This window comes from Danio aesculapii, chromosome 4, assembly GCF_903798145.1.
Source record: "Danio aesculapii chromosome 4, fDanAes4.1, whole genome shotgun sequence".
Taxonomy (NCBI): domain Eukaryota; kingdom Metazoa; phylum Chordata; class Actinopteri; order Cypriniformes; family Danionidae; genus Danio; species Danio aesculapii.
The window spans coordinates 13,026,327-13,052,640 of record NC_079438.1 but is presented as its reverse complement, the minus strand read 5'-3'; the positions used below and the strand labels follow the sequence as shown (position 1 = coordinate 13,052,640).

Here is a 26,314-nt window from a genome sequence, read left to right as displayed (position 1 = left end):
GATGCAGAGCTCAGAGACTCACAAACTGCAATGGGGTATCCTGCCTACAGAATCCCCCAGACACTTCTGCACCCTTTGCCTAAATACTCAAATCATCATAAATTCAAGACAATAAAAGCGTCACCAAGCCTCTTGCCTGGTCATGAGTTGATACAAAGACCATTTTCCCTGGAGTGGAGCATCTGGCAAAGATCTTATCAAAGAAATTAAGACCACTTTACCAATCACACAGACATTTAAAATGACACTAAGCATGACAAGTTAAAATTCACAAATACTGCAAATATACATCTTATATCATTTCACCATAGAAGCTTGAAATCTGGTCATTCCTGAGTAACCTTTTTAATGACCCAGGCCGTATAACTGGGGAGGGTAAGAGGGCCTGAGGATAGGTGATGGGTCAACTGTCCAGATGGCTTTCTCGAGATCCTCTCTGAAGATTATAAAGTTTAATTGTTTTACAGCCTGTTAGTTCTCGTGGTCTGGTCTTTAGAGAATTTCACAGCAGTTTTCAGACAGTAAACTCCAGGGCAAAGAGGGGGGCTCAAGATGCATGATCGAGACAACCCGAACAACTGGTTTCCTAGCTGATCTTCTTCTCAGATTAGAAAGTTTATTGTTTTAGTGCTTGACCATTCTCTCGGTCTTGTCTCGTGTGGAGCTCCATAACCGTTTCCAGGGTTTAATATTATAGAGAGATATAGCCATCCTTACAGATTTCCTCCCCTGGTCCCTTGGAGCAATTCTGAGCAGTCTCTCAAGGGGCCACAAGATCATAGTTTTTGGATGGCTTTGGCGAGCGTTGGTGTTGATTGTAGAAACAATGTCATCACCTGAAAACACAACATTAAAAGCAGCTTCAACATTAAGATAGAGTTATATCGCTGAACCCCACAGTCTTTTTAGTTGTAGGCATGCTGTGTTGAGCTTGGGCTCAAGTGGCTGCTCAGGCATTTTTGCCATCCGCTTCGTTGTATTTGTGTCCATCTGTGGTGGTATTCAGTCTATAGAATGACAAAGTTCAGTGCATTGATCAAACAAGTTGCAAATCTCATTGCACTTTGAGAAACATTCATGTGCATTAGATCCTCCCCAGGTCATTATCAGTTCCACTGGAAAGACCTTTGTCAGCGTCAGACATAAGGTGAGGTTCACAGGGCAGTTCATATATTTACAGGTTAAGGACCAACGTCACTGATGATGCTCCACTTTATGTGAGACAGCTGAATGACCATGCAATAGTTGAATATCAATGAGCTTTGCATCACTGTAGAATGGGGTAACACAAAACACAATAACCATCTTCAAAGTGTGAGAGGTAAATAAGGTCTTAATAAGTCCTAAATTTAGTGCTAGTAAATTCCCAGATGCTTCACTTCCATGATGAATGACAGTATGGTATTTAAAAATATTTGATAAGAGTAATTTAAAGGAAAGGTGCAAAAGCCAATATAACCAGTATTTTTACTAGTGGTATGCATAATAAAAAAATATAACATCAATAAGAAAAATACACAATTTCACAACTACAATCATAAAATTGTCTATATAAATGGTTCAATTGAAAAAAAACATTAATGCAGACCTAAGGTTAGACTAAATCAACAAGAGAATGAAAATTCAAACAAAGTAAGATTTAAAATCTTCAGTTTTTTTTTTCTCATTCTTTGTGTATCTGATGTACAGGCTAAAGTCACACTCAATAATGCAGGTTTAATTTAGAATTTTGTTAAATTGCTAGTGCCTGCATTTTTAGATTTAGTTGTTCTTATCAACTTTAAGTTTTCAAAAGTCACTGTTGGAAAATAGTGGGCCCTACTATTCTGCAACAGGACTAATGAATAAACATGAATGAATTGAACATCTAAATAGACTAGTAGTCTCATTTAGATTTTGCTAATTCACAAGTGAAATAGTTTGTTATGTGACTGTAGCCATGCATAAGTCTTCTGTACATTACTATATCAATACACAGCAATTTGAAAAACCACAAAGTTGCAAAATTGTTTACCACAATTGATATTTAAGTAATATTTCCACATTGTCCTATATGTATGAAGTGAATAATGTATGATAGATTTGAATGATGTAAATAATTTTACCCTGGATAGTCGACATATACCAGTTAAAAATACTGAGGTTGCAGTAATGACTGTATGTTGTGTGTGTTGGTGTGCATGAGATGGGTAAGGTTTAGTTATAATTTGTGTTGCAAAATTTAGATCCAGCGCTACACTGGGAGGCCATGTAGACAGGCAGTGTTAGTGTATTTATTGGGTATGATTGGCCTCTTTAAATACCTTTATAACCCATCTTATGTCAAGCTGTGTGTCCTGTCTGAATACAGGCAGGTTTGGGCAGACGCCAACCTGAATGGTAAAATATGCAGAGAGAAAAAAACACAGTTTTATCAGAGCCTTTATACAAATTATATTAAAATAGATAGTACTACTTTAATTTCCCATTTATGGTCTTAGCTAGACATGTTTTATAATTGGCATCAAATTACATGCAATTAGAATTTAATTTGTGTTGGTTTACAAAGACATCTTATTATCATAATCATGTTTTTGCAAAGCAAAAGGTCAGATCAACTGAGCATTGATGGTCAAATTTGAGCATATCCTTTAAAATTTCTTTAGCTTTTGAACTTTCAGTCTGCCATAATGTGAGTTTTATAACACTCAGATCTACTGAGGTAATTTCTGTTCTCACTGGTCAGATCTGCGTTTGAAGCATCAGTTCATCAATTTGGATGCTGTGCTTTTTATTTAGCAATGAAAATTTAGAAATGCTGATCAAATTTTTTTCCATTTACATCTCTGTACTTTGTATAGAACTTTCTGCCAGTTATATTGCACACAACTTTGATTGCATGTCCAAATAAATCAATCTACTGGTTAGATTTAATACTAGATGGCTACCCCAGAGAGGGATACTTTAGTTTAAGAATACTTTTCCCAAAGAGTTTCAAGAGAAAGGAGAGATTTGTACCTTTCCTTGTCTCTTAGTTACAACTTTTAAAGCAATTGCTATTGGGTTGTTTCTACTGGGAGTATTTTCACTCCAATCAGATCGATTATTTTAGTTGATAATTTTTGGACATGTCAATTTCTCTCATCACAGATTTTTGCATTATTAGAAGATAAAGAAATTCCTTCTTATTAATTTGATTATTTTTCCTTTCCGTTTCCTCTCTTAGCTACTTACTGTTTTCCATCTTTAACTATCTGCTGACTTCTTTTTAATGTTTTAACATTAAGAAAGATCCTCATTTTCTTGCTACATGCATTTACTCTCATTTTCACACCTGCTTTGTCCATTTTACACACTTCAATTTTCTTTTCCTTCCTAAATCATGCTCAATCTTAATGAGATTGGACGCCATTATTGGCTGTGATAATATACAATATCATAATGTTCTTACGATATAAATCATATTACCTTAACATAGTATACATTTTAAAATCATTTTATTACTGGTCTCTGGAGTGGCTGTTTAGTAATTTGTCTAGAATGACTGATTATCATCTTATTGATCTTTTGGAATGTCACCTTTTGATTTGGCTCTGGGCTACGGTTGTTCTTACACGTTCACTATCAATGCAGGATCAAGTCACACTGGAAGCCAGTCGTAAACTTTATTGCCTGGACATTTAGTGAATTGCAAGCACATCTCCAAGTCAATCATTGCTCGGTTTAAAGAATTTTGTGGGTTAGTCACAATTTTCTTATTTTGAGCTTAGTTGTTATTAGGTGAGCTTTCTTTTGTAAATCTTTCTTCATATGTGAATGTTTGAAAGTTTGGCACGTAAGGGCAAATGCAGAATACACATCTTGTAGATGTATGATCTTATCATGTCCAGTGTGGGGTGTAATTAGTTACTAAGTAAATAGTCACTGCAATTTAAAATTACCTTTTCGCAAAGAATTAAGTGAGGGATTATTTCTCATTCTTAGGTAGCTTAATTACAGTGACTTATAATGTACTTGCCTTAAATGCTATATAAAACTTTAATGGTTCTATATAACTCCATTCCGATAAGTAGGGTGATACCTATCTCAAACAATAAAATGTGAATTTATGAAATATAGTGTCATTTATTTGAAACATATTGTCTTTTTCTCAAAACAAAACAAAAAATTCCTGATTGTTTATTTTCTATTGCCCATGCAATTTATGTGGAATTTTAGTCTTTAGTCAAGTAATTAAATTACTTATCAAGTAACCGAGTTACTTTTCAGGCAAAGCCATTGGAAACATAAATTAACTACAACTTTAGTGATGTAATTAATAATTTGTTTCTTTTGTCTTTAAAGTAACACTCCCAGCACTGACCATGTCCTTATCTGCCTTACAGCTTTGGCTATTTAGACAGAGTCTTAAACAGCATTTTAAAAAACTATTTTCAGTGTTTTTATATATCTCTTGGAAGACTTTCATTATATTTAATACAAAGATTACAATAAGAATTTCCAATTAATCTAATTACAAATTTCAAAATTCTTAAAATATAAATGCTGCTTGTTTGCAGTGTTGCAAAGTTATTGTAACATGCGCAATAAGCAACCCTTAGTGGAAACAGTTATATTCAGAATTTGGATGTTCATTTGCTGCTCTCTGTTAAGTACCAGAATAAAATTTGGATGATGTTATTCCATCTTAAAATTTAATCTCTTGAAGAGATTTTGAGAATTTTGGGTTTAGAGCTTTCATTCTTCTCCCACTCTGCTGCTATTATGTCCCTGACGAACAATGTGGTTTTGTCTAATTCTTAAGCCCAACCAGATTTTTACGGTCTCTGGTCTATCCTTTTTGAGTATTCCGACTCATTCTACAAAATGTGTCTATATAAGATGCATTTATCTTTCCCTCAACACTTTAAAAGGCAAAATAATTGACTTACCTCAACAGTTGGAAGAAGAAGAGAAACTCGAACCTCTTTTTTCGGAGCATTTCTTTTGAATCTTGCGCTGAAAGACATCACTCGCCTGAAACTTTATGGGAGATCACTAGGGTCTGTCACCAATTGTAAAGCCCATCTATTTTTCCTATGACGGAACTAACAGCATGGGTGAAGGTTAAATGCATGTAAGCCTTTTAGCACATGTAAAAAGAAATATTTTTATTCATTAAGATTTATTTTAATTTGTTTCCAACTCCGAATTTTAATCTGACTCCAATTTATAATAATTTTAGATTTATCTAATTCATGCTGATCACCTTATAGGTTGTGATTCGGTCTAATTTAGATTGATTAACCTAATAAATCCTTATTCTCAAGTATTGGTTCATCATTTACCCGAAGTCGCTTAGAGTCAGTATGCTGGCCAGTTACATCTGCTCACGGACACAACCTCGCCAGTTCCGATTCTTAGCCGATAAGCTAATTTCCTTTAAATAATAATAGGCCGCCCCATGCTTGCACATATTTAAAGAAAAGTTTAATTTAGCTTAGTCAAAGAATATAACTGAAAGCTACTTCCTTTAAGCAATAATTGGCCGCCCCATGCTTGCACATATTTAAAGAAAGTTGTATTTAGCCCCCTAATTTATATTATACTAAGTCAGTGATTGTCAGAAATCATCAGGTCTCTAATGCTGTGCCCATGCTCCATCCATTGATCCTGAATGTATGACAAATCCTGGTCGTAAGCTGCGGAAACATCAGCCTAAACAATCTACTAGATTTAAATGATTTCAGGAGATATTAGAGTTAAACAAGAATTTTACATTTATTTGTCAGGCAAAGATTTTCCATTCCAATTCACATAACTAAACAAAATAAGCCAATCAAGATTGTACAACATCAATTATTCGAAGATACATTTAAGTTAGAGATTAATACCTGACCGTGTAGAAATACATTGCAGCATATAAGTCCTGATGCAGAGCTCAGAGACTCACAAACTGCAATGGGGTATCCTGCCTACAGAATCCCCCAGACACTTCTGCACCCTTTGCCTAAATACTCAAATCATCATAAATTCAAGACAATAAAAGCGTCACCAAGCCTCTTGCCTGGTCATGAGTTGATACAAAGACCATTTTCCCTGGAGTGGAGCATCTGGCAAAGATCTTATCAAAGAAATTAAGACCACTTTACCAATCACACAGAGACATTTAAAATGACACTAAGCATGACAAGTTAAAATTCACAAATACTGCAAATATACAACTTATATCATTTCACCATAGAAGCTTGAAATCTGGTCATTCCTGAGTAGCCTTTTAATGACCCAGGCCGTATAACTGGGGAGGGTAAGAGGGGCTGAGGATAGGTGTTGGGTCAACTGTCCAGATGGCTTTCTCGAGATCCTCTGAAGATTATAAAGTTTATTGTTTTACAGCATGTTAGTTCTCGTGGTCTGATCTTAAGAGAATTTCACAGCAGTTTTCAGACAGTAAACTCCAGGGCAAAGAGGGGGGGCTCAGGATGCATGATCGAGACAACCCGAACAACTGGTTTCCTAGCTGATCTTCTTCTCAGATTAGAAAGTTTATTGTTTTAGTGCTTGACCATTCTCGTGGTCTTGTCTCGTGTGGAGCTCCATAACCGTTTTCAGGGTTTAATATTATAGAGAGATATAGCCATCCTTACACGCCTGGCCATGTAATGTTACGGCAGCCAAAAGGAATACATTTGCTGGGAATTTACTTAGAAGCCAGCTATGCTCACCACTATATTACCAACGCTTGTAGACATCCTCTCACAGAAGTGTAGAAAATGAAAGCTTTCGACCAAGGAGTTCTTTGTGTGGGCGAAAATAAAAGTAGAGTATGGATCCCATCTCTTTCTGACGTTGAGGTTGGATAAAGCGTTTGAAGGTACAACCTCACCCAAAAAATGGGAGGTCGATAATTTCACTCTGCAGTGGTGGAGTTCTCATCTTCTGTCACCCAGTATTCACTGTAATGAGCTCCCCCGGTTTGAATGTCATTGCAAGGGTTGACTGGATGCAGCTCATGAAAGGGCAAGCTGACATTTTGTGGAGTAAAAGCTGGGCAATGTGTAAGAATGAATGGCGTGCTTTGTTTGCTGCAAAACATGCTAATAACGTTCTCCTGTGTGATGCACTGTTCAAGTTACTGCTGATGACCAGTCGAAGACTGATGAAGAAGCAAGGATTATTAATGAAGAAAAACTGTCCAAGCCCAGTTTTCTACCCTCCTCTTGCTGTCAGCCAAGGTCTTTAGTGCCAGCATTGCAGACAATGCTGTTAGGACTGGATTACATTGCTGATCTGTGTGGGAGAGAACGGGTTTTCTTACTGTGCAGATCCTCGTTAGTATAGTGGACAGTATCTCCGCCTGTCACGCGGAAGACCGGGGTTCGATTCCCCGACGGGGAGGCCCTCCTTTGTCTTTTACTCTTTGGCTGTTGCCTTTCACAAGGGTGGCAACGGACTAAGTGATATATACAGCAGCCAAAAGGAAATGCGTTGGCCGGGAATCGAACCCGGGTCAACTGCTTGGAAGGCAGCTATGCTCACCACTATACCACCAACGCTTGCAGACGCCTCTTGCCAGAATGAGCTCAAAAAGAATGCTTTCAACCAAGGCCCTCTTTGTCTTGGTTCGGCTCTGAAAAACATGTCCAGCATATGGATCCCAACCATCTCAAAATGCACTGATCTACCCACATGTCATGGGACATCTTCACAAGAGTGGCGCCTGGCCATGTAATGTTACGGCAGCCAAAAGGAATACATTTGCTGGGAATATACTTAGAAGCCAGCTATGCTCACCACTATATTACCAACGCTTGTAGACATCCTCTCACAGAAGTGTAGAAAATGAAAGCTTTCGACCAAGGAGTTCTTTGTGTGGGCGAAAAAAAAATGTAGAGTATGGATCCCATCTCTTTCTGACGTTGAGGTTGGATAAAGCGTTCGAAGGTACAACCTCACCCAAAAAATGGGAGGTCGATAATTTCACTCTGCAGTGGTGGAGTTCTCATCTTCTGTCACCCAGTATTCACTGTAATGAGCTCCCCCGGTTTGAATGTCATTGCAAGGGTTGACTGGATGCAGCTCATGAAAGGGCAAGCTGACATTTTGTGGAGTAAAAGCTGGGCAATGTGTAAGAATGAATGGCGTGCTTTGTTTGCTGCAAAACATGCTAATAACGTTCTCCTGTGTGATGCACTGTTCAAGTTACTGCTGATGACCAGTCGAAGTCTGATGAAGAAGCAAGGATTATTAATGAAGAAAAACTGTCCAAGCCCAGTTTTCTACCCTCCTCTTGCTGTCAGCCAAGGTCTTTAGTGCCAGCACTGCAGACAATGCTGTTAGCACTGGATTACATTGCTGATCTGTGTGGGGGGGGAACTGGGTTTTCTTACTGCGCAGATCCTCGTTAGTATAGTGGACAGTATCTCCGCCTGTCACGCGGAAGACCGGGGTTCGATTCCCCGACGGGGAGGCCCTCCTTTGTCTTTTACTCTTTGGCTGTTGCCTTTTCACAAGGGTGGCAACGGACTAAGTGATATATCCAGCAGCCAAAAGGAAATGCGTTGGCCGGGAATCGAACCCGGGTCAACTGCTTGGAAGGCAGCTATGCTCACCACTATACCACCAACGCTTGCAGACGCCTCTTGCCAGAAGAGCTCAAAAAGAATGCTTTCAACCATGGCCCTCTTTGTCTTGGTTCGGCTCTCAAAAACATGTCCAGCATATGGATCCCAACCATCTCAAAATGCACTGATCTACCCACATGTCATGGGACATCTTCACAAGAGTGGCGCCTGGCCATGTAATGTTACGGCAGCCAAAAGGAATACATTTGCTGGGAATATACTTAGAAGCCAGCTATGCTCACCACTATATTACCAACGCTTGTAGACATCCTCTCACAGAAGTGTAGAAAATGAAAGCTTTCGACCAAGGAGTTCTTTGTGTGGGCGAAAAATAAAATGTAGAGTATGGATCCCATCTCTTTCTGACGTTGAGGTTGGATAAAGCGTTAGAAGGTACAACCTCACCCAAAAAATGGGAGGTCGATAATTTCACTCTGCAGTGGTGGAGTTCTCATCTTCTGTCACCCAGTATTCACTGTAATGAGCTCCCCCGGTTTGAATGTCATTGCAAGGGTTGACTGGATGCAGCTCATGAAAGGGCAAGCTGACATTTTGTGGAGTAAAAGCTGGGCAATGTGTAAGAATGAATGGCGTGCTTTGTTTGCTGCAAAACATGCTAATAACGTTCTCCTGTGTGATGCACTGTTCAAGTTACTGCTGATGACCAGTCGAAGACTGATGAGAAGCAAGGATTATTAATGAAGAAAAACTGTCCAAGCCCAGTTTTCTACCCTCCTCTTGCTGTCAGCCAAGGTCTTTAGTGCCAGCACTGCAGACAATGCTGTTAGAACTGGATTACATTGCTGATCTGTGTGGGGGGAGAACGGGTTTTCTTACTGCGCAGATCCTCGTTAGTATAGTGGACAGTATCTTCGCCTGTCCCGCGGAAGACCAGGGTTCGATTCCCCAACGGGCAGGCCCTCCTTCGTCTTTTACTCTTTGGCTGTTGCCTTTCACAAGGGTGGCAACTGGACTAAGTGATATATACAGCAGCCAAAAGGAAATGCGTTGGCCGGGAATCGAACCCGGGTCAACTGCTTGGAAGGCAGCTATGCTCACCACTATACCACCAACGCTTGCAGACGTCTCTTGCCAGAATGAGCTCAAAAAGAATGCTTTCAACCAAGGCCCTCTTTGTCTTGGTTCGGCTCTGAAAAACATGTCCAGCATATGGATCCCAACCATCTCAAAATGCACTGATCTACCCACATGTCATGGGACATCTTCACAAGAGTGGCGCCTGGCCATGTAATGTTACGGCAGCCAAAAGGAATACATTTGCTGGGAATATACTTAGAAGCCAGCTATGCTCACCACTATATTACCAACGCTTGTAGACATCCTCTCACAGAAGTGTAGAAAATGAAAGCTTTCGACCAAGGAGTTCTTTGTGTGGGCGAAAAAAAAATGTAGAGTATGGATCCCATCTCTTTCTGACGTTGAGGTTGGATAAAGCGTTAGAAGGTACAACCTCACCCAAAAAATGGGAGGTCGATAATTTCACTCTGCAGTGGTGGAGTTCTCATCTTCTGTCACCCAGTATTCACTGTAATGAGCTCCCCCAGTTTGAATGTCATTGCAAGGGTTGACTGGATGCAGCTCATGAAAGGGCAAGCTGACATTTTGTGGAGTAAAAGCTGGGCAATGTGTAAGAATGAATGGCGTGCTTTGTTTGCTGCAAAACATGCTAATAACGTTCTCCTGTGTGATGCACTGTTCAAGTTACTGCTGATGACCAGTCGAAGTCTGATGAAGAAGCAAGGATTATTAATGAAGAAAAACTGTCCAAGCCCAGTTTTCTACCCTCCTCTTGCTGTCAGCCAAGGTCTTTAGTGCCAGCACTGCAGACAATGCTGTTAGCACTGGATTACATTGCTGATCTGTGTGGGGGGAGAATGGGTTTTCTAACTGCGCAGATCCTCGTTAGTATAGTAGACAGTATCTCCGCCTGTCACGCGGAAGACCGGGGTTCGATTCCCCGACGGGGAGGCCCTCCTTTGTCTTTTACTCTTTGGCTGTTGCCTTTTCACAAGGGTGGCAACGGACTAAGTGATATATCCAGCAGCCAAAAGGAAATGCGTTGGCCGGGAATCGAACCCGGGTCAACTGCTTGGAAGGCAGCTATGCTCACCACTATACCACCAACGCTTGCAGACGCCTCTTGCCAGAAGAGCTCAAAAAGAATGCTTTCAACCAAGGCCCTCTTTGTCTTGGTTCGGCTCTGAAAAACATGTCCAGCATATGGATCCCAACCATCTCAAAATGCACTGATCTACCCACATGTCATGGGACATCTTCACAAGAGTGGCGCCTGGCCATGTAATGTTACGGCAGCCAAAAGGAATACATTTGCTGGGAATATACTTAGAAGCCAGCTATGCTCACCACTATATTACCAACGCTTGTAGACATCCTCTCACAGAAGTGTAGAAAATGAAAGCTTTCGACCAAGGAGTTCTTTGTGTGGGCGAAAAAAAAATGTAGAGTATGGATCCCATCTCTTTCTGACGTTGAGGTTGGATAAAGCGTTCGAAGGTACAACCTTACCCAAAAAATGGGAGGTCGATAATTTCACTCTGCAGTGGTGGAGTTCTCATCTTCTGTCACCCAGTATTCACTGTAATGAGCTCCCCCGGTTTGAATGTCATTGCAAGGGTTGACTGGATGCAGCTCATGAAAGGGCAAGCTGACATTTTGTGGAGTAAAAGCTGGGCAATGTGTAAGAATGAATGGCGTGCTTTGTTTGCTGCAAAACATGCTAATAGCGTTCTCCTGTGTGATGCACTGTTCAAGTTACTGCTGATGACCAGTCGAAGACTGATGAAGAAGCAAGGATTATTAATGAAGAAAAACTGTCCAAGCCCAGTTTTCTACCCTCCTCTTGCTGTCAGCCAAGGTCTTTAGTGCCAGCACTGCAGACAATGCTGTTAGGACTGGATTACATTGCTGATCTGTGTGGGGGGAGAACGGGTTTTCTTACTGCGCAGATCCTCGTTAGTATAGTGGACAGTATCTTCGCCTGTCCCGCGGAAGACCAGGGTTCGATTCCCCAACGGGCAGGCCCTCCTTTGTCTTTTACTCTTTGGCTGTTGCCTTTTCACAAGGGTGGCAACGGACTAAGTGATATATCCAGCAGCCAAAAGGAAATGCGTTGGCCGGGAATCGAACCCGGGTCAACTGCTTGGAAGGCAGCTATGCTCACCACTATACCACCAACGCTTGCAGACGCCTCTTGCCAGAAGAGCTCAAAAAGAATGCTTTCAACCATGGCCCTCTTTGTCTTGGTTCGGCTCTGAAAAACATGTCCAGCATATGGATCCCAACCATCTCAAAATGCACTGATCTACCCACATGTCATGGGACATCTTCACAAGAGTGGCGCCTGGCCATGTAATGTTACGGCAGCCAAAAGGAATACATTTGCTGGGAATATACTTAGAAGCCAGCTATGCTCACCACTATATTACCAACGCTTGTAGACATCCTCTCACAGAAGTGTAGAAAATGAAAGCTTTCGACCAAGGAGTTCTTTGTGTGGGCAAAAAAAAAAGTCGAGTATGGATCCCATCTCTTTCTGACGTTGAGGTTGGATAAAGCGTTAGAAGGTACAACCTCACCCAAAAAATGGGAGGTCGATAATTTCACTCTGCAGTGGTGGAGTTCTCATCTTCTGTCACCCAGTATTCACTGTAATGAGCTCCCCCGGTTTGAATGTCATTGCAAGGGTTGACTGGATGCAGCTCATGAAAGGGCAAGCTGACATTTTGTGGAGTAAAAGCTGGGCAATGTGTAAGAATGAATGGCGTGCTTTGTTTGCTGCAAAACATGCTAATAACGTTCTCCTGTGTGATGCACTGTTCAAGTTACTGCTGATGACCAGTCGAAGTCTGATGAAGAAGCAAGGATTATTAATGAAGAAAAACTGTCCAAGCCCAGTTTTCTACCCTCCTCTTGCTGTCAGCCAAGGTCTTTAGTGCCAGCACTGCAGACAATGCTGTTAGGACTGGATTACATTGCTGATCTGTGTGGGGGGAGAACGGGTTTTCTTACTGCGCAGATCCTCGTTAGTATAGTGGACAGTATCTCCGCCTGTCACGCGGAAGACCGGGGTTCGATTCCCCGACGGGGAGGCCCTTCTTTGTCTTTTACTCTTTGGCTGTTGCCTTTTCACAAGGATGGCAACGGACTAAGTGATATATCCAGCAGCCAAAAGGAAATGCGTTGGCCAGGAATCGAACCCGGGTCAACTGCTTGGAAGGCAGCTATGCTCACCACTATACCACCAACGCTTGCAGACGCCTCTTGCCAGAAGAGCTCAAAAAGAATGCTTTCAACCATGGCCCTCTTTGTCTTGGTTCGGCTCTGAAAAACATGTCCAGCATATGGATCCCAACCATCTCAAAATGCACTGATCTACCCACATGTCATGGGACATCTTCACAAGAGTGGCGCCTGGCCATGTAATGTTACGGCAGCCAAAAGGAATACATTTGCTGGGAATATACTTAGAAGCCAGCTATGCTCACCACTATATTACCAACGCTTGTAGACATCCTCTCACAGAAGTGTAGAAAATGAAAGCTTTCGACCAAGGAGTTCTTTGTGTGGGCAAAAAAAAAAGTCGAGTATGGATCCCATCTCTTTCTGACGTTGAGGTTGGATAAAGCGTTAGAAGGTACAACCTCACCCAAAAAATGGGAGGTCGATAATTTCACTCTGCAGTGGTGGAGTTCTCATCTTCTGTCACCCAGTATTCACTGTAATGAGCTCCCCCGGTTTGAATGTCATTGCAAGGGTTGACTGGATGCAGCTCATGAAAGGGCAAGCTGACATTTTGTGGAGTAAAAGCTGGGCAATGTGTAAGAATGAATGGCGTGCTTTGTTTGCTGCAAAACATGCTAATAACGTTCTCCTGTGTGATGCACTGTTCAAGTTACTGCTGATGACCAGTCGAAGACTGATGAAGAAGCAAGGATTATTAATGAAGAAAAACTGTCCAAGCCCAGTTTTCTACCCTCCTCTTGCTGTCAGCCAAGGTCTTTAGTGCCAGCACTGCAGACAATGCTGTTAGGACTGGATTACATTGCTGATCTGTGTGGGGGGAGAACGGGTTTTCTTACTGCGCAGATCCTCGTTAGTATAGTGGACAGTATCTCCGCCTGTCACGCGGAAGACCGGGGTTCGATTCCCCGACGGGGAGGCCCTCCTTCGTCTTTTACTCTTTGGCTGTTGCCTTTTCACAAGGGTGGCAACGGACTAAGTGATATATACAGCAGCCAAAAGGAAATGCGTTGGCCGGGAATCGAACCCGGGTCAACTGCTTGGAAGGCAGCTATGCTCACCACTATACCACCAACGCTTGCGGACGCCTCTTGCCAGAAGAGCTCAAAAAGAATGCTTTCAACCAAGGCCCTCTTTGTCTTGGTTCGGCTCTGAAAAACATGTCCAGCATATGGATCCCAACCATCTCAAAATGCACTGATCTACCCACATGTCATGGGACATCTTCACAAGAGTGGCGCCTGGCCATGTAATGTTACGGCAGCCAAAAGGAATACATTTGCTGGGAATATACTTAGAAGCCAGCTATGCTCACCACTATATTACCAACGCTTGTAGACATCCTCTCACAGAAGTGTAGAAAATGAAAGCTTTCGACCAAGGAGTTCTTTGTGTGGGCGAAAAAAAAATGTAGAGTATGGATCCCATCTCTTTCTGACGTTGAGGTTGGATAAAGCGTTAGAAGGTACAACCTCACCCAAAAAATGGGAGGTCGATAATTTCACTCTGCAGTGGTGGAGTTCTCATCTTCTGTCACCCAGTATTCACTGTAATGAGCTCCCCCAGTTTGAATGTCATTGCAAGGGTTGACTGGATGCAGCTCATGAAAGGGCAAGCTGACATTTTGTGGAGTAAAAGCTGGGCAATGTGTAAGAATGAATGGCGTGCTTTGTTTGCTGCAAAACATGCTAATAACGTTCTCCTGTGTGATGCACTGTTCAAGTTACTGCTGATGACCAGTCTAAGACTGATGAAGAAGCAAGGATTATTAATGAAGAAAAACTGTCCAAGCCCAGTTTTCTACCCTCCTCTTGCTGTCAGCCAAGGTCTTTAGTGCCAGCACTGCAGACAATGCTGTTAGGACTGGATTACATTGCTGATCTGTGTGGGGGGAGAACGGGTTTTCTTACTGCGCAGATCCTCGTTAGTATAGTGGACAGTATCTCCGCCTGTCACGCGGAAGACCGGGGTTCGATTCCCCGACGGGGAGGCCCTCCTTTGTCTTTTACTCTTTGGCTGTTGCCTTTTCACAAGGGTGGCAACGGACTAAGTGATATATACAGCAGCCAAAAGGAAATGCGTTGGCCGGGAATCGAACCCGGGTCAACTGCTTGGAAGGCAGCTATGCTCACCACTATACCACCAACGCATGCAGACGCCTCTTGCCAGAAGAGCTCAAAAAGAATGCTTTCAACCATGGCCCTCTTTGTCTTGGTTCGGCATCTGAAAAACATGTCCAGCATATGGATCCCAACCATCTCAAAATGCACTGATCTACCCACATGTCATGGGACATCTTCACAAGAGTGGCGCCTGGCCATGTAATGTTACGGCAGCCAAAAGGAATACATTTGCTGGGAATATACTTAGAAGCCAGCTATGCTCACCACTATATTACCAACGCTTGTAGACATCCTCTCACAGAAGTGTAGAAAATGAAAGCTTTCGACCAAGGAGTTCTTTGTGTGGGCGAAAAAAAAATGTAGAGTATGGATCCCATCTCTTTCTGACGTTGAGGTTGGATAAAGCGTTCGAAGGTACAACCTCACCCAAAAAATGGGAGGTCGATAATTTCACTCTGCAGTGGTGGAGTTCTCATCTTCTGTCACCCAGTATTCACTGTAATGAGCTCCCCCGGTTTGAATGTCATTGCAAGGGTTGACTGGATGCAGCTCATGAAAGGGCAAGCTGACATTTTGTGGAGTAAAAGCTGGGCAATGTGTAAGAATGAATGGCGTGCTTTGTTTGCTGCAAAACATGCTAATAACGTTCTCCTGTGTGATGCACTGTTAAAGTTACTGCTGATGACCAGTCGAAGACTGATGAAGAAGCAAGGATTATTAATGAAGAAAAACTGTCCAAGCCCAGTTTTCTACCCTCCTCTTGCTGTCAGCCAAGGTCTTTAGTGCTAGCACTGCAGACAATGCTGTTAGGACTGGATTACATTGCTGATCTGTGTGGGGGGAGAACGGGTTTTCTTACTGCGCAGATCCTCGTTAGTATAGTGGACAGTATCTCCGCCTGTCACGCGGAAGACCGGGGTTCGATTCCCCGACGGGGAGGCCCTCCTTTGTCTTTTACTCTTTGGCTGTTGCCTTTTCACAAGGGTGGCAACGGACTAAGTGATATATACAGCAGCCAAAAGGAAATGCGTTGGCCGGGAATCGAACCCGGGTCAACTGCTTGGAAGGCAGCTATGCTCACCACTATACCACCAACGCTTGCAGACGCCTCTTGCCAGAAGAGCTCAAAAAGAATGCTTTCAACCAAGGCCCTCTTTGTCTTGGTTCGGCTCTGAAAAACATGTCCAGCATATGGATCCCAACCATCTCAAAATGCACTGATCTACCCACATGTCATGGGACATCTTCACAAGAGTGGCGCCTGGCCATGTAATGTTACGGCAGCCAAAAGGAATACATTTGCTGGGAATATACTTAGAAGCCAGCTATGCTCACCACTATATTACCAACGCTTGTAGACATCCTCTCACAGAAGTGTAGAAAATGAAAGCTTTCGACCAAGGAGTTCTTTGTGTGGGCGAAAAAAAAATGTAGAGTATGGATCCCATCTCTTTCTGACGTTGAGGTTGGATAAAGCGTTAGAAGGTACAACCTCACCCAAAAAATGGGAGGTCGATAATTTCACTCTGCAGTGGTGGAGTTCTCATCTTCTGTCACCCAGTATTCACTGTAATGAGCTCCCCCGGTTTGAATGTCATTGCAAGGGTTGACTGGATGCAGCTCATGAAAGGGCAAGCTGACATTTTGTGGAGTAAAAGCTGGGCAATGTGTAAGAATGAATGGCGTGCTTTGTTTGCTGCAAAACATGCTAATAACGTTCTCCTGTGTGATGCACTGTTCAAATTACTGCTGATGACCAGTCGAAGTCTGATGAAGAAGCAAGGATTATTAATAAAGAAAAACTGTCCAAGCCCAGTTTTCTACCCTCCTCTTGCTGTCAGCCAAGGTCTTTAGTGCCAGCACTGCAGACAATGCTGTTAGGACTGGATTACATTGCTGATCTGTGTGGGGGGAGAACGGGTTTTCTTACTGCGCAGATCCTCGTTAGTATAGTGGACAGTATCTCCGCCTGTCACGCGGAAGACCGGGGTTCGATTCCCCGACGGGGAGGCCCTCCTTTGTCTTTTACTCTTTGGCTGTTGCCTTTCACAAGGGTGGCAACGGACTAAGTGATATATCCAGCAGCCAAAAGGAAATGCGTTGGCCGGGAATCGAACCCGGGTCAACTGCTTGGAAGGCAGCTATGCTCACCACTATACCACCAACGCTTGCAGACGCCTCTTGCCAGAAGAGCTCAAAAAGAATGCTTTCAACCATGGCCCTCTTTGTCTTGGTTCGGCTCTGAAAAACATGTCCAGCATATGGATCCCAACCATCTCAAAATGCACTGATCTACCCACATGTCATGGGACATCTTCACAAGAGTGGCGCCTGGCCATGTAATGTTACGGCAGCCAAAAGGAATACATTTGCTGGGAATATACTTAGAAGCCAGCTATGCTCACCACTATATTACCAACGCTTGTAGACATCCTCTCACAGAAGTGTAGAAAATGAAAGCTTTCGACCAAGGAGTTCTTTGTGTGGGCGAAAAAAAAAAAAGTTGAGTATGGATCCCATCTCTTTCTGACGTTGAGGTTGGATAAAGCGTTCGAAGGTACAACCTCACCCAAAAAATGGGAGGTCGATAATTTCACTCTGCAGTGGTGGAGTTCTCATCTTCTGTCACCCAGTATTCACTGTAATGAGCTCCCCCAGTTTGAATGTCATTGCAAGGGTTGACTGGATGCAGCTCATGAAAGGGCAAGCTGACATTTTGTGGAGTAAAAGCTGGGCAATGTGTAAGAATGAATGGCGTGCTTTGTTTGCTGCAAAACATGCTAATAACGTTCTCCTGTGTGATGCACTGTTCAAGTTACTGCTGATGACCAGTCGAAGTCTGATGAAGAAGCAAGGATTATTAATAAAGAAAAACTGTCCAAGCCCAGTTTTCTACCCTCCTCTTGCTGTCAGCCAAGGTCTTTAGTGCCAGCACTGCAGACAATGCTGTTAGGACTGGATTACATTGCTGATCTGTGTGGGGGGAGAATGGGTTTTCTTGCTGCGCAGATCCTCGTTAGTATAGTGGACAGTATCTCCGCCTGTCACGCGGAAGACCGGGGTTCGATTCCCCGACGGGGAGGCCCTCCTTTGTCTTTTACTCTTTGGCTGTTGCCTTTTCACAAGGGTGGCAACGGACTAAGTGATATATCCAGCAGCCAAAAGGAAATGCGTTGGCCGGGAATCGAACCCGGGTCAACTGCTTGGAAGGCAGCTATGCTCACCACTATACCACCAACGCTTGCAGACGCCTCTTGCCAGAAGAGCTCAAAAAGAATGCTTTCAACCAAGGCCCTCTTTGTCTTGGTTCGGCTCTGAAAAACATGTCCAGCATATGGATCCCAACCATCTCAAAATGCACTGATCTACCCACATGTCATGGGACATCTTCACAAGAGTGGCGCCTGGCCATGTAATGTTACGGCAGCCAAAAGGAATACATTTGCTGGGAATATACTTAGAAGCCAGCTATGCTCACCACTATATTACCAACGCTTGTAGACATCCTCTCACAGAAGTGTAGAAAATGAAAGCTTTCGACCAAGGAGTTCTTTGTGTGGGCGAAAATAAAATGTAGAGTATGGATCCCATCTCTTTCTGACGTTGAGGTTGGATAAAGCGTTAGAAGGTACAACCTCACCCAAAAAATGGGAGGTCGATAATTTCACTCTGCAGTGGTGGAGTTCTCATCTTCTGTCACCCAGTATTCACTGTAATGAGCTCCCCCAGTTTGAATGTCATTGCAAGGGTTGACTGGATGCAGCTCATGAAAGGGCAAGCTGACATTTTGTGGAGTAAAAGCTGGGCAATGTGTAAGAATGAATGGCGTGCTTTGTTTGCTGCAAAACATGCTAATAACGTTCTCCTGTGTGATGCAATGTTCAAGTTACTGCTGATGACCAGTCGAAGTCTGATGAAGAAGCAAGGATTATTAATGAAGAAAAACTGTCCAAGCCCAGTTTTCTACCCTCCTCTTGCTGTCAGCCAAGGTCTTTAGTGCCAGCACTGCAGACAATGCTGTTAGGACTGGATTACATTGCTGATCTGTGTGGGGGGAGAACGGGTTTTCTTACTGCGCAGATCCTCGTTAGTATAGTGGACAGTATCTCCGCCTGTCACGCGGAAGACCGGGGTTCGATTCCCCGACGGGGAGGCCCTCCTTTGTCTTTTACTCTTTGGCTGTTGCCTTTTCACAAGGGTGGCAACGGACTAAGTGATATATCCAGCAGCCAAAAGGAAATGCGTTGGCCGGGAATCGAACCCGGGTCAACTGCTTGGAAGGCAGCTATGCTCACCACTATACCACCAACGCTTGCAGACGCCTCTTGCCAGAAGAGCTCAAAAAGAATGCTTTCAACCATGGCCCTCTTTGTCTTGGTTCGGCTCTGAAAAACATGTCCAGCATATGGATCCCACCCATCTCAAAATGCACTGATCTACCCACATGTCATGGGACATCTTCACAAGAGTGGCGCCTGGCCATGTAATGTTACGGCAGCCAAAAGGAATACATTTGCTGGGAATATACTTAGAAGCCAGCTATGCTCACCACTATATTACCAACGCTTGTAGACATCCTCTCACAGAAGTGTAGAAAATGAAAGCTTTCGACCAAGGAGTTCTTTGTGTGGGCGAAAAAAAAAAAGTTGAGTATGGATCCCATCTCTTTCTGACGTTGAGGTTGGATAAAGCGTTCGAAGGTACAACCTCACCCAAAAAATGGGAGGTCGATAATTTCACTCTGCAGTGGTGGAGTTCTCATCTTCTGTCACCCAGTATTCACTGTAATGAGCTTCCCCAGTTTGAATGTCATTGCAAGGGTTGACTGGATGCAGCTCATGAAAGGGCAAGCTGACATTTTGTGGAGTAAAAGCTGGGCAATGTGTAAGAATGAATGGCGTGCTTTGTTTGCTGCAAAACATGCTAATAACGTTCTCCTGTGTGATGCACTGTTCAAGTTACTGCTGATGACCAGTCGAAGTCTGATGAAGAAGCAAGGATTATTAATGAAGAAAAACTGTCCAAGCCCAGTTTTCTACCCTCCTCTTGCTGTCAGCCAAGGTCTTTAGTGCCAGCACTGCAGACAATGCTGTTAGGACTGGATTACATTGCTGATCTGTGTGGGGGGAGAACGGGTTTTCTTACTGCGCAGATCCTCGTTAGTATAGTGGACAGTATCTCCGCCTGTCACGCGGAAGACCGGGGTTCGATTCCCCGACGGGGAGGCCCTCCTTTGTCTTTTACTCTTTGGCTGTTGCCTTTTCACAAGGGGGCAACGGACTAAGTGATATATCCAGCAGCCAAAAGGAAATGCGTTGGCCGGGAATCGAACCCGGGTCAACTGCTTGGAAGGCAGCTATGCTCACCACTATACCACCAACGCTTGCAGACGCCTCTTGCCAGAAGAGCTCAAAAAGAATGCTTTCAACCATGGCCCTCTTTGTCTTGGTTCGGCTCTGAAAAACATGTCCAGCATATGGATCCCAACCATCTCAAAATGCACTGATCTACCCACATGTCATGGGACATCTTCACAAGAGTGGCGCCTGGCCATGTAATGTTACGGCAGCCAAAAGGAATACATTTGCTGGGAATATACTTAGAAGCCAGCTATGCTCACCACTATATTACCAACGCTTGTAGACATCCTCTCACAGAAGTGTAGAAAATGAAAGCTTTCGACCAAGGAGTTCTTTGTGTGGGCGAAAAAAAAAAGTTGAGTATGGATCCCATCTCTTTCTGACGTTGAGGTTGGATAAAGCGTTCGAAGGTACAACCTCACCCAAAAAATGGGAGGTCGATAATTTCACTCTGCAGTGGTGGAGTTCTCATCTTCTGTCACCCAGTATTCACTGTAATGAGCTCCCCCAGTTTGAATGTCATTGCAAGGGTTGACTGGATGCAGCTCATGAAAGGGCAAGCTGACATTTTGTGGAGTAAAAGCTGGGCAATGTGTAAGAATGAATGGCGTGCTTTGTTTGCTGCAAAACATGCTAATAACGTTCTCCTGTGTGATGCACTGTTAAAGTTACTGCTGATGACCAGTCGAAGACTGATGAAGAAGCAAGGATTATTAATGAAGAAAAACTGTCCAAGCCCAGTTTTCTACCCTCCTCTTGCTGTCAGCCAAGGTCTTTAGTGCCAGCACTGCAGACAATGCTGTTAGGACTGGATTACATTGCTGATCTGTGTGGGGGGAGAACGGGTTTTCTTACTGCGCAGATCCTCGTTAGTATAGTGGACAGTATCTCCGCCTGTCACGCGGAAGACCGGGGTTCGATTCCCCGACGGGGAGGCCCTCCTTTGTCTTTTACTCTTTGGCTGTTGCCTTTTCACAAGGGTGGCAATGGACTAAGTGATATATACAGCAGCCAAAAGGAAATGCGTTGGCCGGGAATCGAACCCGGGTCAACTGCTTGGAAGGCAGCTATGCTCACCACTATACCACCAACGCTTGTGGACGCCTCTTGCCAGAAGAGCTCAAAAAGAATGCTTTCAACCAAGGCCCTCTTTGTCTTGGTTCGGCTCTGAAAAACATGTCCAGCATATGGATCCCAACCATCTCAAAATGCACTGATCTACCCACATGTCATGGGACATCTTCACAAGAGTGGCGCCTGGCCATGTAATGTTACGGCAGCCAAAAGGAATACATTTGCTGGGAATATACTTAGAAGCCAGCTATGCTCACCACTATATTACCAACGCTTGTAGACATCCTCTCACAGAAGTGTAGAAAATGAAAGCTTTCGACCAAGGAGTTCTTTGTGTGGGCGAAAATAAAATGTAGAGTATGGATCCCATCTCTTTCTGACGTTGAGGTTGGATAAAGCGTTTGAAGGTACAACCTCACCCAAAAAATGGGAGGTCGATAATTTCACTCTGCAGTGGTGGAGTTCTCATCTTCTGTCACCCAGTATTCACTGTAATGAGCTCCCCCGGTTTGAATGTCATTGCAAGGGTTGACTGGATGCAGCTCATGAAAGGGCAAGCTGACATTTTGTGGAGTAAAAGCTGGGCAATGTGTAAGAATGAATGGCGTGCTTTGTTTGCTGCAAAACATGCTAATAACGTTCTCCTGTGTGATGCACTGTTCAAGTTACTGCTGATGACCAGTCGAAGACTGATGAAGAAGCAAGGATTATTAATGAAGAAAAACTGTCCAAGCCCAGTTTTCTACCCTCCTCTTGCTGTCAGCCAAGGTCTTTAGTGCCAGCACTGCAGACAATGCTGTTAGGACTGGATTACATTGCTGATCTGTGTGGGGGGAGAATGGGTTTTCTTACTGCGCAGATCCTCGTTAGTATAGTGGACAGTATCTCCGCCTGTCACGCGGAAGACCGGGGTTCGATTCCCCGACGGGGAGGCCCTCCTTTGTCTTTTACTCTTTGGCTGTTGCCTTTTCACAAGGGTGGCACTGGACTAAGTGATCTATACAGCAGCCAAAAGGAAATGCGTTGGCCGGGAATCGAACCCGGGTCAACTGCTTGGAAGGCAGCTATGCTCACCACTATACCACCAACGCTTGCGCACGCTTCTTGCCAGAAGAGCTCAAAAAGAATGCTTTCAACCAAGGCCCTCTTTGTCTTGGTTCGGCTCTGAAAAACATGTCCAGCATATGGATCCCAACCATCTCAAAATGCACTGATCTACCCACATGTCATGGGACATCTTCACAAGAGTGGCGCCTGGCCATGTAATGTTACGGCAGCCAAAAGGAATACATTTGCTGGGAATATACTTAGAAGCCAGCTATGCTCACCACTATATTACCAACGCTTGTAGACATCCTCTCACAGAAGTGTAGAAAATGAAAGCTTTCGACCAAGGAGTTCTTTGTGTGGGCGAAAAAAAAATGTCGAGTATGGATCCCATCTCTTTCTGACGTTGAGGTTGGATAAAGCGTTCGAAGGTACAACCTCACCCAAAAAATGGGAGGTCGATAATTTCACTCTGCAGTGGTGGAGTTCTCATCTTCTGTCACCCAGTATTCACTGTAATGAGCTCCCCCGGTTTGAATGTCATTGCAAGGGTTGACTGGATGCAGCTCATGAAAGGGCAAGCTGACATTTTGTGGAGTAAAAGCTGGGCAATGTGTAAGAATGAATGGCGTGCTTTGTTTGCTGCAAAACATGCTAATAACGTTCTCCTGTGTGATGCACTGTTAAAGTTACTGCTGATGACCAGTCGAAGACTGATGAAGAAGCAAGGATTATTAATGAAGAAAAACTGTCCAAGCCCAGTTTTCTACCCTCCTCTTGCTGTCAGCCAAAGTCTTTAGTGCCAGCACTGCAGACAATGCTGTTAGGACTGGATTACATTGCTGATCTGTGTGGGGGGAGAACGGGTTTTCTTACTGCGCAGATCCTCGTTAGTATAGTGGACAGTATCTCCGCCTGTCACGCGGAAGACCGGGGTTCGATTCCCCGACGGGGAGGCCCTCCTTTGTCTTTTACTCATTGGCTGTTGCCTTTTCACAAGGGTGGCACTGGACTAAGTGATATATACAGCAGCCAAAAGGAAATGCGTTGGCCGGGAATCGAACCCGGGTCAACTGCTTGGAAGGCAGCTATGCTCACCACTATACCACCAACGCTTGCGGACGCCTCTTGCCAGAAGAGCTCAAAAAGAATGCTTTCAACCAAGGCCCTCTTTGTCTTGGTTCGGCTCTGAAAAACATGTCCAGCATATGGATCCCAACCATCTCAAAATGCACTGATCTACCCACATGTTATGGGACATCTTCACAAGAGTGGCGCCTGGCCATGTAATGTTACGGCAGCCAAAAGGAATACATTTGCTGGGAATATACTTAGAAGCCAGCTATGCTCACCACTATATTACCAACGCTTGTAGACATCCTCTCACAGAAGTGTAGAAAATGAAAGCTTTCGACCAAGGAGTTCTTTGTGTGGGCGAAAAAAAAAAGTTGAGTATGGATCCCATCTCTTTCTGACGTTGAGGTTGGATAAAGCGTTCGAAGGTACAACCTCACCCAAAAAATGGGAGGTCGATAATTTCACTCTGCAGTGGTGGAGTTCTCATCTTCTGTGACCCAGTATTCACTGTAATGAGCTTCCCCAGTTTGAATGTCATTGCAAGGGTTGACTGGATGCAGCTCATAAAAGGGCAAGCTGACATTTTGTGGAGTAAAAGCTGGGCAATGTGTAAGAATGAATGGCGTGCTTTGTTTGCTGCAAAACATGCTAATAACGTTCTCCTGTGTGATGCACTGTTCAAGTTACTGCTGATGACCAGTCGAAGTCTGATGAAGAAGCAAGGATTATTAATGAAGAAAAACTGTCCAAGCCCAGTTTTCTACCCTCCTCTTGCTGTCAGCCAAGGTCTTTAGTGCCAGCACTGCAGACAATGCTGTTAGGACTGGATTACTTTGCTGATCTGTGTGGGGGGAGAACGGGTTTTCTTACTGCGCAGATCCTCGTTAGTATAGTGGACAGTATCTCCGCCTGTCACGCGGAAGACCGGGGTTCGATTCCCCGACGGGGAGGCCCTCCTTTGTCTTTTACTCTTTGGCTGTTGCCTTTTCACAAGGGTGGCACTGGACTAAGTGATATATACAGCAGCCAAAAGGAAATGCGTTGGCCGGGAATCGAACCCGGGTCAACTGCTTGGAAGGCAGCTATGCTCACCACTATACCACCAACGCTTGCAGACGCCTCTTGCCAGAAGAGCTCAAAAAGAATGCTTTCAACCAAGGCCCTCTTTGTCTTGGTTCGGCTCTGAAAAACATGTCCAGCATATGGATCCCAACCATCTCAAAATGCACTGATCTACCCACATGTCATGGGACATCTTCACAAGAGTGGCGCCTGGCCATGTAATGTTACGGCAGCCAAAAGGAATACATTTGCTGGGAATATACTTAGAAGCCAGCTATGCTCACCACTATATTACCAACGCTTGTAGACATCCTCTCACAGAAGTGTAGAAAATGAAAGCTTTCGACCAAGGAGTTCTTTGTGTGGGCGAAAAAAAAAATGTAGAGTATGGATCCCATCTCTTTCTGACGTTGAGGTTGGATAAAGCGTTCGAAGGTACAACCTCACCCAAAAAATGGGAGGTCGATAATTTCACTCTGCAGTGGTGGAGTTCTCATCTTCTGTCACCCAGTATTCACTGTAATGAGCTCCCCCGGTTTGAATGTCATTGCAAGGGTTGACTGGATGCAGCTCATGAAAGGGCAAGCTGACATTTTGTGGAGTAAAAGCTGGGCAATGTGTAAGAATGAATGGCGTGCTTTGTTTGCTGCAAAACATGCTAATAACGTTCTCCTGTGTGATGCACTGTTAAAGTTACTGCTGATGACCAGTCGAAGACTGATGAAGAAGCAAGGATTATTAATGAAGAAAAACTGTCCAAGCCCAGTTTTCTACCCTCCTCTTGCTGTCAGCCAAGGTCTTTAGTGCCAGCACTGCAGACAATGCTTTTAGGATTGGATTACATTGCTGATCTGTGCGGGGAGAACGGGTTTTCTTACTCTGCAGATCCTTGTTATTATAGTGGACAGTATCTCCGCCTGTCACACGGAAGACCAGGGTTCGATTCCCCAACGGGGAGGTCTCCTTTGACTTTTACTTTTTGGCTGTTGCCTTTTCACAAAGGTGGCAACGGACTAAGTGATATATACAGCAGCCAAAAAAAATGCGTTGGCCGGGAATTGAACCCGGGTCAACTGCTTGGAAGGCAGCTTTTTTATAATTTCATTTATATCAAAAATTAAAAACAATTACATTCAGGTAATAATACATGTACATTATATAAATTCATTTGAACATATATATTCCCACATAAAAAGTCTTTTTCAAATACATCAATCTTGTCATTCGTGTTACAATAATGGAAAAGAGCATTAAGCAGTACAGACATTTTTCTTTCAAACAATTTACACACAGATATTTTGCCATTCTTTTGTTTAACAATATTCCTTCTATTCCATATCACAATTTTTCCAACTGTTAAAATGAAATTAATGAACCTTGTATTTTTACCTTCTGTTTTACAACCAAATAAAAATAATATTTCCTCATCAACAATCTGTTTTTCAATCCCCATTTCATTTATCATTTCTTTAATTTTTTTAATCTTCTTCATTACAAACTTTACATCTTGCATCATTTGCCAAACCTATTTTACACAATCTCATTTCACTTAATAAACAGTTTTGCCTTAAAATGTAATCAAAATTCTCTAAAACTGGACTTTTCCACCAAGCTCTCAGATTTTGCCATATTTCCTTTGTTTCTATATTGGGATATAATCTTTTCCAGTACTCTTCTGCTTTGGGCTTAACAAACACGTCTTTACATA

General features: G+C 43.5%; 32 non-coding genes across 32 annotated transcripts; 15 read left to right on the top strand and 17 right to left on the bottom strand.

The window, feature by feature from the left end:
• Positions 1 to 7,284: 7,284 nt before the first annotated feature.
• trnad-guc (transfer RNA aspartic acid (anticodon GUC)) lies at positions 7,285 to 7,356 on the top strand. Its single transcript has one exon. It is a non-coding gene; the product is annotated as a tRNA-Asp (tRNA).
• An 86-nt stretch (positions 7,357 to 7,442) lies between these two features.
• On the bottom strand, positions 7,443 to 7,514 carry trnag-ucc (transfer RNA glycine (anticodon UCC)). The gene has a single exon. It is a non-coding gene; the product is annotated as a tRNA-Gly (tRNA).
• An 842-nt stretch (positions 7,515 to 8,356) lies between these two features.
• Positions 8,357 to 8,428, top strand: trnad-guc (transfer RNA aspartic acid (anticodon GUC)). The gene has a single exon. It is a non-coding gene; the product is annotated as a tRNA-Asp (tRNA).
• An 87-nt stretch (positions 8,429 to 8,515) lies between these two features.
• Positions 8,516 to 8,587, bottom strand: trnag-ucc (transfer RNA glycine (anticodon UCC)). Its single transcript has one exon. It is a non-coding gene; the product is annotated as a tRNA-Gly (tRNA).
• A 999-nt stretch (positions 8,588 to 9,586) lies between these two features.
• On the bottom strand, positions 9,587 to 9,658 carry trnag-ucc (transfer RNA glycine (anticodon UCC)). Its single transcript has one exon. It is a non-coding gene; the product is annotated as a tRNA-Gly (tRNA).
• An 841-nt stretch (positions 9,659 to 10,499) lies between these two features.
• On the top strand, positions 10,500 to 10,571 carry trnad-guc (transfer RNA aspartic acid (anticodon GUC)). Its single transcript has one exon. It is a non-coding gene; the product is annotated as a tRNA-Asp (tRNA).
• Positions 10,572 to 10,658: 87 nt separating this feature from the next.
• Positions 10,659 to 10,730, bottom strand: trnag-ucc (transfer RNA glycine (anticodon UCC)). Its single transcript has one exon. It is a non-coding gene; the product is annotated as a tRNA-Gly (tRNA).
• Positions 10,731 to 11,729: 999 nt separating this feature from the next.
• trnag-ucc (transfer RNA glycine (anticodon UCC)) lies at positions 11,730 to 11,801 on the bottom strand. The gene has a single exon. It is a non-coding gene; the product is annotated as a tRNA-Gly (tRNA).
• An 839-nt stretch (positions 11,802 to 12,640) lies between these two features.
• Positions 12,641 to 12,712, top strand: trnad-guc (transfer RNA aspartic acid (anticodon GUC)). The gene has a single exon. It is a non-coding gene; the product is annotated as a tRNA-Asp (tRNA).
• Positions 12,713 to 12,799: 87 nt separating this feature from the next.
• On the bottom strand, positions 12,800 to 12,871 carry trnag-ucc (transfer RNA glycine (anticodon UCC)). The gene has a single exon. It is a non-coding gene; the product is annotated as a tRNA-Gly (tRNA).
• An 839-nt stretch (positions 12,872 to 13,710) lies between these two features.
• Positions 13,711 to 13,782, top strand: trnad-guc (transfer RNA aspartic acid (anticodon GUC)). Its single transcript has one exon. It is a non-coding gene; the product is annotated as a tRNA-Asp (tRNA).
• An 87-nt stretch (positions 13,783 to 13,869) lies between these two features.
• On the bottom strand, positions 13,870 to 13,941 carry trnag-ucc (transfer RNA glycine (anticodon UCC)). The gene has a single exon. It is a non-coding gene; the product is annotated as a tRNA-Gly (tRNA).
• An 840-nt stretch (positions 13,942 to 14,781) lies between these two features.
• trnad-guc (transfer RNA aspartic acid (anticodon GUC)) lies at positions 14,782 to 14,853 on the top strand. Its single transcript has one exon. It is a non-coding gene; the product is annotated as a tRNA-Asp (tRNA).
• An 87-nt stretch (positions 14,854 to 14,940) lies between these two features.
• On the bottom strand, positions 14,941 to 15,012 carry trnag-ucc (transfer RNA glycine (anticodon UCC)). Its single transcript has one exon. It is a non-coding gene; the product is annotated as a tRNA-Gly (tRNA).
• An 841-nt stretch (positions 15,013 to 15,853) lies between these two features.
• Positions 15,854 to 15,925, top strand: trnad-guc (transfer RNA aspartic acid (anticodon GUC)). Its single transcript has one exon. It is a non-coding gene; the product is annotated as a tRNA-Asp (tRNA).
• Positions 15,926 to 16,012: 87 nt separating this feature from the next.
• Positions 16,013 to 16,084, bottom strand: trnag-ucc (transfer RNA glycine (anticodon UCC)). Its single transcript has one exon. It is a non-coding gene; the product is annotated as a tRNA-Gly (tRNA).
• An 840-nt stretch (positions 16,085 to 16,924) lies between these two features.
• trnad-guc (transfer RNA aspartic acid (anticodon GUC)) lies at positions 16,925 to 16,996 on the top strand. Its single transcript has one exon. It is a non-coding gene; the product is annotated as a tRNA-Asp (tRNA).
• Positions 16,997 to 17,082: 86 nt separating this feature from the next.
• On the bottom strand, positions 17,083 to 17,154 carry trnag-ucc (transfer RNA glycine (anticodon UCC)). The gene has a single exon. It is a non-coding gene; the product is annotated as a tRNA-Gly (tRNA).
• An 842-nt stretch (positions 17,155 to 17,996) lies between these two features.
• trnad-guc (transfer RNA aspartic acid (anticodon GUC)) lies at positions 17,997 to 18,068 on the top strand. The gene has a single exon. It is a non-coding gene; the product is annotated as a tRNA-Asp (tRNA).
• An 87-nt stretch (positions 18,069 to 18,155) lies between these two features.
• On the bottom strand, positions 18,156 to 18,227 carry trnag-ucc (transfer RNA glycine (anticodon UCC)). Its single transcript has one exon. It is a non-coding gene; the product is annotated as a tRNA-Gly (tRNA).
• An 840-nt stretch (positions 18,228 to 19,067) lies between these two features.
• Positions 19,068 to 19,139, top strand: trnad-guc (transfer RNA aspartic acid (anticodon GUC)). The gene has a single exon. It is a non-coding gene; the product is annotated as a tRNA-Asp (tRNA).
• Positions 19,140 to 19,226: 87 nt separating this feature from the next.
• Positions 19,227 to 19,298, bottom strand: trnag-ucc (transfer RNA glycine (anticodon UCC)). Its single transcript has one exon. It is a non-coding gene; the product is annotated as a tRNA-Gly (tRNA).
• Positions 19,299 to 20,139: 841 nt separating this feature from the next.
• Positions 20,140 to 20,211, top strand: trnad-guc (transfer RNA aspartic acid (anticodon GUC)). The gene has a single exon. It is a non-coding gene; the product is annotated as a tRNA-Asp (tRNA).
• An 86-nt stretch (positions 20,212 to 20,297) lies between these two features.
• On the bottom strand, positions 20,298 to 20,369 carry trnag-ucc (transfer RNA glycine (anticodon UCC)). Its single transcript has one exon. It is a non-coding gene; the product is annotated as a tRNA-Gly (tRNA).
• Positions 20,370 to 21,209: 840 nt separating this feature from the next.
• Positions 21,210 to 21,281, top strand: trnad-guc (transfer RNA aspartic acid (anticodon GUC)). Its single transcript has one exon. It is a non-coding gene; the product is annotated as a tRNA-Asp (tRNA).
• Positions 21,282 to 21,368: 87 nt separating this feature from the next.
• Positions 21,369 to 21,440, bottom strand: trnag-ucc (transfer RNA glycine (anticodon UCC)). Its single transcript has one exon. It is a non-coding gene; the product is annotated as a tRNA-Gly (tRNA).
• Positions 21,441 to 22,280: 840 nt separating this feature from the next.
• Positions 22,281 to 22,352, top strand: trnad-guc (transfer RNA aspartic acid (anticodon GUC)). Its single transcript has one exon. It is a non-coding gene; the product is annotated as a tRNA-Asp (tRNA).
• Positions 22,353 to 22,439: 87 nt separating this feature from the next.
• On the bottom strand, positions 22,440 to 22,511 carry trnag-ucc (transfer RNA glycine (anticodon UCC)). Its single transcript has one exon. It is a non-coding gene; the product is annotated as a tRNA-Gly (tRNA).
• Positions 22,512 to 23,351: 840 nt separating this feature from the next.
• trnad-guc (transfer RNA aspartic acid (anticodon GUC)) lies at positions 23,352 to 23,423 on the top strand. The gene has a single exon. It is a non-coding gene; the product is annotated as a tRNA-Asp (tRNA).
• Positions 23,424 to 23,510: 87 nt separating this feature from the next.
• Positions 23,511 to 23,582, bottom strand: trnag-ucc (transfer RNA glycine (anticodon UCC)). The gene has a single exon. It is a non-coding gene; the product is annotated as a tRNA-Gly (tRNA).
• Positions 23,583 to 24,422: 840 nt separating this feature from the next.
• On the top strand, positions 24,423 to 24,494 carry trnad-guc (transfer RNA aspartic acid (anticodon GUC)). The gene has a single exon. It is a non-coding gene; the product is annotated as a tRNA-Asp (tRNA).
• Positions 24,495 to 24,581: 87 nt separating this feature from the next.
• Positions 24,582 to 24,653, bottom strand: trnag-ucc (transfer RNA glycine (anticodon UCC)). The gene has a single exon. It is a non-coding gene; the product is annotated as a tRNA-Gly (tRNA).
• Between the last annotated feature and the right edge of the window lie 1,661 nt (positions 24,654 to 26,314).